The sequence below is a fragment of the Cygnus olor genome, chromosome Z (genome assembly GCF_009769625.2).
Source record: "Cygnus olor isolate bCygOlo1 chromosome Z, bCygOlo1.pri.v2, whole genome shotgun sequence".
Lineage (NCBI taxonomy): Eukaryota > Metazoa > Chordata > Aves > Anseriformes > Anatidae > Cygnus > Cygnus olor.
The window spans coordinates 4,098,014-4,112,891 of record NC_049198.1 but is presented as its reverse complement, the minus strand read 5'-3'; the positions used below and the strand labels follow the sequence as shown (position 1 = coordinate 4,112,891).

General features: G+C 45.1%; 2 long non-coding RNA genes across 2 annotated transcripts in view; one reads left to right on the top strand and one right to left on the bottom strand.

The window, feature by feature from the left end:
- LOC121062127 overlaps window positions 1-9,008 on the top strand; it is a 47,049-nt gene extending 38,041 nt beyond the window's left edge. Inside the window, exons 2-3 of the long non-coding RNA XR_005815422.1 lie at window positions 7,941-8,100; window positions 8,749-9,008. This is a non-coding gene — a long non-coding RNA (uncharacterized LOC121062127). The remainder of the gene's footprint in view (window positions 1-7,940; window positions 8,101-8,748) is intronic.
- Window positions 409-6,113, bottom strand: LOC121062128. Its single transcript, XR_005815423.1, has 3 exons — window positions 6,033-6,113; window positions 5,401-5,572; window positions 409-2,639 (listed from the first exon to the last, which is right to left on the bottom strand). It is a non-coding gene; the product is annotated as an uncharacterized LOC121062128 (long non-coding RNA).
- Window positions 9,009-14,878: the final 5,870 nt, after the last annotated feature.

The window sequence follows — 14,878 nt, the reverse complement described above, 5'->3', positions numbered from 1 at the left end:
TACTTTCAAGGGAGGCCAGGGTAAGATGTAGAAATACATATTGCAGATGGCAATATTTAGTTAGATGAATCTTTTGCTGAAAGTCTTAAGATCAGTGATTTGCTGGAAATGCTTAAATGCTTTGGTCAAGCACAAGTTATTTGCCTTAATATAGGCATAATGAGGTGGCATTCTCTGCCTTTCGTTATGCAAAATGTCAGATTAGATGATTTCATCTCACAGATTTGCCACATAGGTTCCCCTAAATATTTTACATCTCCTGAGATGTAGGTTTCTGGGTACAATTTGTGAACATTAAATGCTCACTTTGTGATTTCCTTATGAAGAGTGCCTTCTTCTACACCACTGCTCACAAACACCGGCTGAATAAAGAGACTGGATTTCATGCACAAATGCATGAGCCTTTTGCAGAAACTTTATTTTCTTCTATAGTCTAAATGAATCCCTGTCGAATTCTTTGTTTATGAGTTGAAAAGACCATAAGGGAATTAGATACACAAACTTAGCTCAGCTGCTTTCCTTTGGGACCTTCACCCTTCATGCATTGCTTCCCCTGTAATTTTGAAAATTTTCTTTATTAATAACCAGATTTGGAGGAAGAATGTGCCAACTAGTATCACCAGATAAATCAATATATGTAGGAGTAAAATGACATATTTTAGAGTCTTTAAGACTTTTTTCATGCCTAAAACAAAACCAGCAGTTTACTGTCAAAAGCTTTCCTTATTGGAAAGGTTTCAGGGATTGCTGGGCCACACTCACTTTGTCTAGCTATTTGATTTCATAAAGTCCCTGATTTTTGAGTTCCCATTCTTATCTCAAGTGTCGTAATGACAGATACAATTAAAGTACATAATGCTGAGGATGTCAGATAAAAGGATGAACAGCAGAAGATGAAGCTGCTTGGTGTCAGCTGTACATCATACACTTTTGGTTTATTACACTGTTCTTAGTTTCTGGAAGAAGAAATGAGTCAACTGCAAGGCTTCGTCATTTTTCTTTGCCTTTTCATTGCCCTTTGGTTGTAACAACAGGCAAAAAAAGGTCTTTAAACACAGAATCACTTGCAGGAGATACACTGGAATTAAATCCTTGTTCACATGTACCAGGGCTGATGAAGGAGTGTTCCTAGAACTGTAGTCCTTGTTCATGTACCTTTTTTCCTCAGAAACCATACCTAGAGGACTAAGGTATCCATGGCTTAAACAGTAAAATCATCTGGGAAAGAGGACTTCTGCTGTGTAGAATACTAGAGAGGAAACTACAACTTAGGTGATTTCTAGATCATCCAAAATTTCAGACTTTATCATATGGAATGACAGCAGAATACGGTTGTTCATTTCTGCCTATCTAGCTATGTACATAGCAGTTACTGCAATTCCACAACCTTTAAGTTATACAATATTGTTTCTGAATATTAAAATATATCTTTAAAAAGAATCTCAGCAATCTTGGGAACAATTCATACCTATTCTCTCCAGTCAAGTAGACCTCAGAAAAGAGTAGGAAAGCACCTTTACTATGCATAAATGGCCAAGCAAACCGCCAGAAACAATTTCATTCCCCATTCAACTGTGATCTTTTTGATGAGACTAGCAATTAGGGTAATAGTGATGGTATAGCATCTGGACATGAAAACAATCCACTTTCTATTCCCAGTACAAATGGGAGAAATACCATGACTTCGATGAGCTATTCCTTATGGGGAGAGACTCCTTTATCAGGGAGTATAACAATAGACAAGGGAGAGTGGATTTACACACTAAAAGAAAGCAGATTCAGATTAGACATTAGGAAAAAATTCTTTACTATGAGGGTTGTGAGGCACTGGAACAGGTTGCCCAGAGGAGTTATGGATGCACCATTGCTGGAAGTCCTCAAGGACAGACTGTATGGGGCTTTGGGCAACCTCATCCAGTGGGAGGTGTCCCTGCCCATGGGAGAGGTTTGAATTAGGTGGTCTTTAAGGTCCCTTCCAACCCACACAATTCTGTGATTCAGTACTTTGCTGACATTACTGAGGTGATTTTCAAATAGCGACAAGATTCTTGTGTTAACTACAGCATATATTGTTGTAATGACTGAATGATGGATGTGAAGTAGAGGTCATTATCTGAATCTTTCACAAAGGGTTTGAGCATTACGCACCACATTTGGGCTGTGTAGGTCAACCTGCAGAAGGATATTCTTTGTAGCTCCTACATGACATGACCAACCTCCAACCTACAGGGTTACCAAGAAGACATCAGCCTTCAGAGAGTTGAAGAACTTAGGAGATGAAAAACTCCCAGAATTTAAGGCTTTCTAGGGTTGTCACTGCAGTTATTAGAAGTGCTGACCACAGGAATGCAAAATAAGGTGAAGTGACATCTGTCTTCTTCTGTCATGGTAAGTGCACTGCTATTTTTCCAGGAAAATTTATGCTGGAATTCTGAGACAGATTTGAAAATTGTTGGAGTTCTTTCAATATGTCTATTTTCTGGGTTGTTTTACAGTCCATGTGCTGTATTGTCACATCCTTCCTGAAAACTGTTTGTTTGCATTGGTGACTGAAGCTCTAAAGAAACTGGATGAAAGATAGTTCTCTAGCAGTTTTTGGTGATTTCTCTTAAGAAAATGGGATTGAATAGATGGTATGTCTGGAAGAAAAGTTAAAAATGCATAGTTAAAATTGTACAGAATACACAACATCATGAAAGGCTAATAAGCAGAATGCATCATAAGAACTCTATCAAGTTGAAGTGCTTAGACAGTGACCTAATTTTAAGAAAATATTTTATACGATGAAAGCAATCGAAAAATAGGAGCAAGAAGAATATATTTTAAGTCATTTCACTACAATGAAGTATTTAATCCTATGCTTTATTTTCTAGAATTTTGATTTATAGTGAGGTTTATCAATAACTATAAATTTCTAGTTGGATTAATAAAAAGTTTTAAAAAGAATATTAATTTCCAATCTTAGATAATAGCTGGACCTATATCCCTTCTCCAATGATCCCAACACCTCAGAAGACAGACATGTTCTAGTTTATTACTAAACCTCAAAGATTCTTTTTCCATCTACTCTTGTAAAAGCATTGCTGTTTTCAGATAGGAAATATGCCATATGGAATAGAAGTGAGATGCTGAAGAAGAAAGCATGCCTCTGACATGAGCCTAAACTGAGCTTGGGAAAGAGCATTATGGTCACCTTTTATACCAGCATACCTGATATCACATCTGGTGTCATCTCCCTGACCTCCAAAGAATTTCATCAGCATGAACTAGAAGAGAACTTGACCCTTTCATGACTAAGTGAGAAGTACTGCTGAAACCATGAGACTTACCTAGAAGAACACAATTAAAAGACTAAGAGAGGAAGGGGGGGGGGGGGGGGGGGGTTGGGGGGGGGGGGGGGGGGGGGAGAGGAGGAAAGGTTGGAGAAAGACAAATAGAGAGCAAAGATGCTGAACCTGAGCTGGTAATTTTATCTTCAGAGTTCAGCTGCTCAATGGAAAACTGATTTTACAAGGGGTCACGCTGTGCATATTCTCAATTTAAACATGTAAAAGAATCATTAGTTCTTCTGCCAAAATTATCAAAGAATTTATATAGAGTATTGAAATTTTCCTTGTGTCAAACACAAGACATGGCTTCTAGTAAAGAGGACAAAGATGGAAGAAAAGCCTCCAGGAAAGTATGTACTAGAGCCTGAACTGACAAAATATCCATCTGGGAAGTCATCACCAAGGTCAAAGCATAGCTGATGGAGAGAGAGCTGATAAATTGCTCTTCTGCTGAGCAGTAGCAGATGTGAAAGACTTGCAGTTCATCTTCCTAGCCATGGAGAAGTCAGCACTGGAAATGCCTGCTGTTTGGATGCATTGTGTTGGACAAGCTTGGCTCTTTTTCTTCCATCCAATCACCTACTATAGAGGTGTATAAGTAACACACATGCAGTCCCTTAAGACCCTCAATCTGAGAACCAAAATTTCATTCTTTATTGCGTCTTAGTGACAGCTGTTACTGAGAAAGAAATCAACTTCTTCTGTTGCTTTCCCCAAAATGCATAGTGTCATGATACCGGAAACCACCTGTTCTTGAACCTGAACTGTGCTTCTGCAATGAAGGAAGGTGTAGGACTATCTGAGAGCGTAAGGGGATCAGGTCACTTGTTATTCTAGCTTTCACTATATCCCATAGCCCCAGGTTCCATAATTTGTTGGCATACTCTAAAAATTCTTTCCTATGTTTCACTTCAGTATCTGATAGTGTCACCTGTTAATTCCTGCAACATATAACACATAAACACATAGAAACATACAGACTATAACCTAAATGATCCCTCTCCTCACTTCACTTCAGTTCTCTCTTATATTCCTATCCTCTTCTGTGAATCAACTTCCCCCTCATAATCAGGGAAGAATAAGTATGTCCAACAATCTCAAAGACTGGAGAAATTTTCAAATGGATGAATAAAAAAAAAAAAAAAACTTGTCTAGCTTACATCAAATTTCAGTAGAAATCTCTCAATTTGCCGTGGTTGTGCATTTGAGAAAATTTATAATAATTCCTGGGATACTACTCATTCATCTTCACCATAGTTAACTACATTATTGAAACAGGGCCTGTCTCATCCTGTACCTACGTGAATATAGCACAAGAATGACCTGACTTTATGATGGTCCTTATGGAGGATAACAGACTGATGGATATGTCCACTATGCAAGTTTTACCTCATTTTCTTGATAATTTCTTTCCAGCCTTACAAGATGTCCCTTGGGTTATAACAGACATTGAGTTTCCATTGCTGGCAGCTACTGATATGTTGCAAAAAATTTTAACTTAAGATGGGTTGACAAAAGACCTTGGCCCTAGAGCAGGGCAGGGCAAGGAAATCCAAGGACTGATGAAAAGAACTCAGAAGTTTCCCTGTCCAAACTCCACTGTAACACCATGAGAAAGTTTCTGCTGACTTTCCCAAGCAGAGGAACTCAGGCAGGTGTTTCCTTCAGGGTGGTTTTGATGTCAGCAGACGGAAGAACAAGTGAAAGGCAAGAATGGGTGCCCAGAGATACCTCAGTGGAAGGGGAAATACTTTAACAGAAAGCAAGTTTTTGTCAGACTGTGACCTTTGCCAGTTCTTGTTAGAACTGGTTGGGAATTTGTCAAGTAACCAATTTATTTCCCATTGGAAATACTGATTTATCAAGAGTGAATCACATGGACTAGAAGATTGGTTTTCTTAAGGGATCATAGAGGAAGGGGCTAGAATAATAACATTTTTTTTTAAGCTGTTGAGATGTCTGACTTGATCTTCTTAAATAATTCCAGGCTTCAGCTCAGAATGACATTGCAACAGGATATTCTAGTTGATTTGTAATTAAAAAGATAGTTTGAATTGAAATGAATCATTACCAAATCTTTTAAGTTGAATCATGTCATTATATTTCCTGCCCTTCACATTTGCTAGTTGCAACAGCAAGGAGGGTTGGCTATTATTTGAAGTTTGAAGCTTTTGGTTGTTGAACCATTCAAAGGCCAGCCACAACAGCCATATGTGCTCAGCATTTTGCAAGGACTGTTTTCCCTGAAGATTTAACAATTTATGTAAGCAGAAAAAAAGACAAACAAATGAGAAGTAAGACTGTAGTAACATCTTAGTTCAGCCACCCAAACTAAAAGCTGAGGTATGACTTAGGCCTTCTACATACTTTTTTAAGGCCAATAGAGAGAAATAAGCATCCATGCAGCTCAGTGTTGGTCCAGGATATGAAAAATCCCTATCTACATGTGAAAAATAAATGATAACTTTTCAGTAAGTGATAAAAAACACACAGCCTTTTGTTTTAAAAATATTCTCCAAGGAGATGTACCAAAGCAACTCAAAAAAAAAAAAAAAATAAAGAGAGCAAACAATGTTTCCACAAAGCTTCAAGCTGTAGATTTGTTTCACTCCTGGATAAAGAGACCTATTCTTAGCTGAGGAAGGTTTATACCTATGATCTTCTCTCCTACTACTCTTACCAAAGGCAGCATTTAAGACTTACCACAGCTTAGAGCTGGAGAATGCTTCCAGAGTCCATCTGTCAACCTCAGCTCTGCTCAGCTATAGTTCTGTGACTGTGAGTGAGTTACTTAATTTATACTAACTATCTTCTTAGTAAAAGTAGGTGTGGTTTGTTTGCTCTTAGTTTCCCAACAGGAATCCAGAATTTACCACAGCTTTCTATAAGATCTTATGGGAATAGTTTTACACAAACTACATAAAAAAGTTGACTGCCCGAGCTGCACTGATAAACTGACTTCAGGGTACTGAGTCATCAAGCCACAGAAGCCCTAAATGGCTTGCTATCTAGCTTCTGTGGTTCAGGGGCTCTGTCTGTTCCAGACTGAAGTTCAACCCACTGTAGGAAGTCAAAACCACAACAAATCTGAAAAGCTCAGAGACAAGGATTTGCAAAGCTGCTGGGGTGGGGGGCTGGGGTGGAAGGTCTCTATATTGTTTTATGGACCAAGCTACCTAAAGCAACATCCTAATTCAGGGTAAATTATATCCTCCATGAGCATGATGGCACCAGATTGTTTCCACAGTGGTGTAGGAGGTTCTCCTGTATCATTCTCTTTATGAAAAACCAACTTTATAAGTGTATTTCACCTCTGAAAGAAAATAACAAACAGCGTAGCAGCCTTCCTTCCATCATCAGTAACTGTGTTTGTCTGTTTCTCATCCCACATTTTAAATGGCCACAATTAAAGCATGTGTGTTGATTTTGAGATATTGCTGATCCCAATAGCTTTACTTCCCTTAGTATAAGGAATCTAAAGCTTTCAAAAGTCTTGACATTTGTGTATACAGTCTCTTTCATTTCCTAAAAACACAGTATTTGACTCTATTTCAAAAATATTTGATCAATCCAAAGAATTTCAGCAGGTTTGAAAGTAGCCTGTGTCAAGTTACTTTTTCACACTAACTCCCATGTTAATTTAGCCTGCTTTTAGAAGCCATCAAGTTTCCTCTAGCTCCACAAGCATTTCTCTGTAATGAATCACCTGACAGAAAACAGTGAAAACATGTGGCTCTTTTGTGTGACTGCTGCAAATTCTCTCTCTTTAGGGGTCATGATACCACTGTATTTGCTCATTGTGTCTGTCTCTGTCCACCTCTTGTCTCTTCTTTTCCAATTAGACTGATTTCTTAGAGAAGGGGCCATATTTTTAACCTGCTTCTGTATAACATCCAGTGCAGCTGGACTAACCAGGTCTCCAGGGAACTACTGTCTTACCATACCCTTCCATGTGTGCTCTCAACTAGATCCTCTCTTGGAAGGAGTCTGGCCTGGTGGGAAGCAATGCAGTGGAATAGGTTTGATGAACTCTCATATTCCAATCCTATATCATCTAATGTTTAGTTGAGTTTTTTTCAGCGTAGCTGCATTGTCTCCACCTCAGATCTCCCCAGAGCAGTTATCTTCTCCAGGCATCTCTGTGGAAGCACACATTTCATAGTGCTATAACTCACATTATTGTTAAGATTTAATCCCTCTACTTGCCTTTCCTCCTGCAGAAATTGCACAGTGACTTTACACCCAGGCAGGACTCTTCTAAAGCAAATTCTGCCATAGACAGAGTAAAACAGTGAGGTACCTAAAGGTGTTGGAAATATCTACAGTTATTCCTCAGAGTCCATTATCCTGCCTGGAAAAACCTACATGAGTACCAGATGCTCTGCAGTTAGCACAGATCTGGTGTTGGGTTGAACTGATATCAAGGAGTGTATTCCCTGGTGTAGGGAACAATAAACTCAGGGTCTCTTTCATGCTCTGACTCACTACAATATCATTTCAATGACAGCAGGTTTCTCAAGCTGTTGAGAGCATGAATAATTACTTTAGTGACTACAGGTTTGTATGTCAGAAGTACAAGCCCCTGCCTCTATTTACTTCTGCTGACTTCAGTGGCTCATTGTGACCTGCGAGATCCCAATGGAGGACAAGCATCTTTGTCACCAATGGATGTGCATTGATCTGTGATTTGGGTTCCCTCAACTCTGTGCAATTACAGCAGTGATGCAGAGCTCAAATACAAAACCGTTGTTTCTTTCTCATATCACTCATGGTATGGCAACAGCATGGGGTTTAGTTTTTTAATCTCTCCTATAACCAAGTGAGGTCTCTATCAACAAATTTTATAGATCAAGTGACTATCATCCTTATGGACAATTTGGCATGGAAGATGGCAATTGGTTATTTCTCTACATTACTCAATAAGCTGTTTAAAAATGGATAGGAGAGGAGAGGAGAGGAGAGGAGAGGAGAGGAGAGGAGATGTGACTCGAGGAGAGGAGAGAAGCGGAGAGGAGAAGAGAGGAGAGGAGGCTCGAGGAGAGGAGAGGAGAGGAGAGGAGAGGAGGAGAGGAGAGGAGAGAGAGGGGGAGGGGGGAGGGAGGGGAGGGGAGGGAAGGGGAGGGGAGGGGAGGGGAGGGGAGGAAAGGAAAGGGGAGGGGAGGGGAGGGAAGGGAAGGGGGGAAGGGAAGGGAAGGGAAGGGAAGGGAAGGGAAGGGAAGGGAAGGGAGGGAAGGGAAGGGAAGGGAAGGGTGAAGGGAAGGAAGGGAAGGGAAGGGAAGGGAAGGGAAGGGAAGGGAAGGGAAGGGAAGGGAAGGGGAAGGGAAGGGAAGGGAAGGGAAGGGAAGGGAAGGGAAGGGAAGGGAGCGTGTCTAATTGTCTAGCCTTACTTTCTGACAACCCTTTTGTACCCTCATATCAGAAGGGATTGGGGCTTGACCCCAGAGCATAACAAATGAAGAGACAGATGATTTCCCATACAATAGTTTCTGAAGAAGGAGTTCTCTAGCAAGACTGGATGGCTGATGAATGCTAAAGACTATGAAGACAAATCTGCAAACATTGACTATTCAGGGTAGAAACAGCAAGCCCTGAGAACCGCAGAGTGTTTTACTTCTTAAAGCTTTTTAAATTTTATAGCTCATTTATGTTCCAATAGAATTAAATATGTGATAATATAGTGTTCTTAATTGCAGTCTTCAGAGCAAATCCTGCCCTTTCTAAAGAAGTCTTGAAGGGGAAAACAGACACTAGCGCAGGAGCTGGCAGGGCTCATTGAGAGGGCTTTACACTAGGTAGGAAGGGGGACAGGGAGGGAATAAGGCTTGTTAGAGGTGTGCCAGGGAGAACAATGTCAGGGCAGGGGGGGGAAGGCAATCGCCCAGCTGAAGTGTATCTACACTAATGCACGCAGCATGGGCAGCAAACAGGAGGAGCTGGAGGCCATCGTGCGGCAGGCTAGCTATGACTTGGTTGCCATCACTGAAAAGTGGTGGGACCACTCCCATGACTGGAGTGCTGCAATGGCTGGCATAAGGCTCTTCAGAAGGGACAGGCAGCACAGAAGGGTGGTGGTGTGGCTCTCTATATTAGAGAGTGTCTTGATGTTGTGGAACTCGAGGCTGTCTGGGAATGATAAGATTGAGTCCCTATGGGTTAGGATCAGCGGGAAGGCCAACAGGCAGGCATCCTGGTGGGGGTCTGTTACAGACTGCCAAACCAGGATGAGGAGACGGATGAGGAATTCTACAGGCAGCTGGCAAAATTTGTGAAATCATCAGCTCTTGTCCTCGTGGGGGACTTCAACTTCCCAAACATATCCTGGACATGCAATACAGCTCAAAGGAAGCAGCCTAGGAGGTTTCTGGAGAGTGTGGAAGATAGTTTCCTGTTGCAACTTGTTAGTGAGCCTACCAGGGGAGGTACCCTGCTGGACTTTCTGTTCACAAACAGAGAGGGACTGGTGGGAGATGGGCTGGTCGGGAGCTGTCTTGGGCAGAGTGACCACGAAATGGTAGAGTTCTCTATTCTTGGCGAAGTCAGGAGGGGGACCAGAAAATGCTGTCTTAGACTTCCGCAGGGCAGACTTCGAGCTGTTCAGGACACTGGTTGGCAGAGTCCCTTGGGAGGCAGTTCTGAAGGGCAGAGGAGTCCAGGAAGGCTGGGCACTCCTCAAGAAGGAAATCTTAATGGCCCAGGAGCAGTCTGTCCCCATGTGCCCAAAGACGGGCTGGTGTGAAAGAAGACCGGCCTGGCTGAACAGAAAGTTGTGGCTAGAGCTTAGCAAAAAAAAGAGGGTTTATGATCTTTGGAAAAGAGGGCAGGCCACTCAGAAGGATTATAAGGTTGTTGTAAGGATGTGTAGGGACAAAATTAGAAAGGCCAAAGCTCATCTGGAGTTCAGTCTGGCTACTGCTGTTGAAGACAACAGAAAATGTTTTTATAAATACATTAACACGAAAAGGAGGACTAAGGAGACTCTCCATCCTTTACTGGATGCGGGGGGGAAACTTAGTGATGAGAGATGAGGAAAAGGCTGAGGTGCTTAATGCCTTCTTTGCCTCAGTCTTCAGCGGCAAGACCAGTTGTTCTCTGGATACCCAGTCCCCTGAGCTGGTGGAAGGGGATGGGGAGCAGAATGTGGCCCTCACAATCCACAAAGAAATGGTTGGCAACCTGCAACAGCACTTAGATGTATGCAAGTCGATGGGGCCAGATGGGATCCACCCAGGGGTACTGAGAGAACTGGCGGAAGAGCTGGCCAAGCCGCTTTCCATCATTTATCAGCAGTCCTGGCTATCAGGGGAGGTCTCAGTCGACTGGTGGCTAGCAAATGTGACGCCCATCTACAAGAAGGGCCGGAAGATTGAACCGGGAAACTATAGGCCTGTTAGTTTGACCTCAGTGCCAGGGAAGCTCATGGAGACGATTGTATTGAGTGTCATCACGTGGCACTTGCAGGGTAACCAGGCGATCAGGCCCAGTCAGCATGAGTTTATGAAAGGCAGGCCCTGCTTGACTAACCTGATCTCCTTCTATGACAAAGTGATGCGCTTGGTGGATGAGGGAAAGGCAGTGGACGTGGTCTACCTTGACTTCAGTAAGGCTTTTTATACCATTTCCCACAGCATTCTCCTCAAGAAACTGGCTGCTCTTGGCTTGGACTGGCGTACGCTTCATTGGGTTAGAAACTGGCTGGGTAGCTGGGCCCAAAGAGTCATGGTGAATGGAGTTAAATCCAGTTGGAGGCCAGTCACTAGTGGAGTCCCCCAGGGCCAGTACTGGGGCCAGTTCTCTTCTATATCTTTATCAGACACAGACACAGACACAGATTTCTAGGTTGGAAGAGACCTCAAGATCATCGAGTCCAACCTCCGACCTAACACTAAGCACTCCACTAAACCATATCGCTAAGCTCTACATCTAAACGTCTTTTAAAGACCTCCAGGGATGGTGACTCCACCACCTCCCTGGGCAGCCCGTTCCAATGCTTAATAACCCTTTCGGTAAAGAAGTACTTCCTAACATCCAACCTAAAACTCCCCTGTCGCAACTTTAGCCCATTCCCCCTCGTCTTGTCACCAGGCACGTGGGAGAACAGACCAATCCCCACCTCACTACAGCCTCCTTTAAGGTAACTGTAGAGAGCAATAAGGTCGCCCCTGAGCCTCCTCTTCTCCAGGCTAAACAACCCCAGCTCCCTCATCCGCTCCTCGTAAGACTTGTTCTCCAGACCCCTCACCAGCTTGGTCGCCCTTCTCTGTACTCGCTCGAGCACGTCCATGTCCTTCCTGTAGCGAGGGGCCCAAAACTGAACACAGTACTCGAGGTGCGGCCTCACCAGAGCCGAGTACAGGGGCACAATCACTTCCCTAGACCTGCTGGCCACACTGCTTCTTATACAGGCCAGGATGCTGTTGGCCTTCTTGGCCACCTGAGCACACTGCTGGCTCATATTCAGCCGACTATCAACCAATACTCCCAGGTCCTTCTCGGCCAGGCAGCTTTCCAACCACTCATCTCCCAGCCTGTAACTCTGCTTGGGGTTGTTGCGCCCCAGGTGCAGGACCCGGCACTTGGCCTTGTTGAACTTCATACAGTTGACCTCAGCCCATCGCTCCAGCCTATCCAGATCCTCCTGCAGAGCCTTCCTGCCCTCGAGCAGATCGACACACGCACTTAGCTTGGTGTCATCTGCAAACTTACTGAGGGTGCATTGGACGCCCTCATCCAGATCATCGATAAAGATATTAAAGAGGACCGGCCCCAGTACCGAGCCCTGGGGGACACCACTTGTGACCAGCCTCCAACCAGATTTGACTCCATTCACCACAACTCTCTGGGCCCGGCTATCCAGCCAGTTTCTAACCCAGCGAAGCGTACGCCAGTCCAAGCCCCGCGCAGCCAGTTTCTTGAGGAGAATGTTGTGGGGAACGGTGTCAAAAGCCTTACTGAGGTCAAGGTAACCACATCCACAGCCCTTCCCTCATCCACCAAGCGCGTCACTTTGTCATAGAAGGAGATCAGGTTCGTCAAGCAGGACCTGCCTTTTGTAAACCCATGCTGACTGGGCCTGATCGCCTGCTTGCCCTGCAAGTGCAGCGTGATGACCCTCAAGATAATCTGCTCCATGAGCTTTCCTGGCACTGAGGTCAAACTGACAGGCCTATAGTTCCCCGGGTCTGCCCTCCGGCCCTTCTTATAGATGGGTGTCACATTGGCTAGCCGCCAGTCAACTGGACCTCCCCCGATAGCCAGGACTGCTGATAAATGATGGAAAGCGGCTCGGCCAGCTCCTCTGCCAGTTCTTTCAGTACCCTCGGGTGCATCCCATCGGGCCCCATCGACTTGCGCACATCCAGCTCCTTAGCAGGTCGCCAACCATTTCCTCATGAATAGCGAAGGCCACATCCTGCTCCCCATCCCCTTCCGCCAGCTCAGGGCACTGGGTGTCCAGAGAACAACCGGTATTGCCACTAAAGACTGAGGCAAAGGCGGCATTAAGCACCTCAGCCTTTTCCTCATCCTTAGTAACCAGGTTTCCCCCGCATCCAGTAAAGGATGGAGATCTCCTTAGTCCTCCGTTTCGCATTGATATATTTGTAAAAGGATTTTTTGTTGTCTTTAATGGCAGTAGCCAGGTTGAGCTCCAGATGAGCTTTGGCCTTTCTAATTTTCTCCCTGCACAGCCTCGCTACATCCTTGTAGTCCTCCTCAGTGGCCTGCCCTTTTTTTCCAAAGATTATAAACCCTCTTTTTCCTGCTAAGCATAAGCTGCAACTCTCTGTTGAGCCAGGCCGGTCTTCTTCCACGCCGGCTCGTCTTTGGGCACGTGGGGACGGACTGCTCCTGTGCCGTTAAGATTTCCTTCTTGAGGAGCGCGCAGCCTTCCTGGACTCCTCTGCCCTCAGAACTGCCTCCCAAGGGACTCGGCCAACCAGCGTCCTGAGCAGCTCAAAGTCAGCCCTCCAGAAGTCCAATACAGCAGTTTTACTGGTCCCCTTCCTGGCCTCGCCAACAATAGAGAACTCTACCATTTCGTGGTCACTCTGTCCAAGATGGTTTCCGACCACCACATCTCCCACCACTCCTTCTCTGTTTGTGAAGAGAAGGTCTAGCGGGGCACCACCCCTGGTAGGTTCACTGACCAGCTGCATCAGGAAGCTATCTCCCACACTCTCCAGAAACCTCCTAGACTGCTTTCTCTGTGCCGTGTTGTGTTTCCAGGATATAGGGAAGTTGAAGTCCCCCACGAGGACAAGCGCCGATGATTTTGCAACTTCTGTCAGTTGCCTATAAAACTCCTCATCCGTCTCCTCATCCTGGTTCGGCGGTCTATAACAGACCCCCACCAGGACGCTAGCCTTGCCGGCCTTCCCGCGGATCCTAACCCACAGGGATTCAACCTCATCATTCCCAGCCTGGAGTTCCACAACATCAAAAGATTCTCTAATGTAGAGAGCCACGCCACCACCCCTTCTGTGCTGCCTGTCCCTCCTGAAGAGCCGATAGCCAGGCATTGCAGCACTCCAGTCGTGGGAGCGGTCCACCACGTCTCCGTGATGGCAAACAAGTCGTAGCCCTCCTGCTGCACGATGGCTTCCAGCTCCTCCTGTTGTTACCCATGCTGCGTGCATTAGTGTAGATGCACTTCAGCTGGGCCATCGCCTTCTTCCCCAGCCTAGCCATTGTTTCCCCCGGCACGGCTCCAACAAGCCTTCTTTGAGCCCCGTCCCCCTCTTGCCTAGTTTAAAGCTCTCTCTATCTTATCGATGATCTGGATGAGGGGATAGGGTGCACCCTCAGTAAGTTTGCAGATGACACCAAGTTACGTGCGTGTGTCGATCTGCTCGAGGGTAGGAAGGCTCTGCAGGAGGATCTGGATAGGCTGGACTGATGGGCTGAGGCCAACTGTATGAAGTTCAACAAGGCCAAGTGCCGGGTCCTGCACCTGGGGCACAACAACCCCAAGCAGAGCTACAGGCTGGGAGAGGGTGGTTAGAAAGCTGCCTGGCAGAGAAGGACTGGAGTACTGGTTGATAGTTGGCTGAATGTGAGCCAGCAGGTGCTCAGGTGGCCAAGAAGGACAACAGCATCTGGCTTGCATAAGAAAAAGTGAGGCCGCAGGTCTAGGGAAGTGATTGTCCCCCTGTACTCGCTCTGGGGAGGCCACACCTCGAGTACTGTGTTCAGTTTTGGGCCCTCACGACGAGAAGGACATGGAGGTGCTCGAGCGAGTCCAGAGAAGTGCAACGAAGCTGGTGAGGGGTCTGGAGAACAAGTCTTACGAGGAGCGGCTGAGGGAGCTGGGATTGTTCAATCTGGAGAGAGAGAGGCTCAGGGGTAACCTTATTGCACTCTACAGGTACCTTAAAGGAGATTGTAGCGAGGGGGGGTTGGTCTATTCTCCCAAGTGCCTGGTGACAGGACAAGGGGGAATGGGCTAAAGTTGTGCCAGGGGAGGTTTAGGTTGGATATTAGGAAGAACTTTTACAGAAAAGGTTGTTAGGCATTGGAATAGGCTGCTCAGGGACGTGGTGGAGTCACCATCC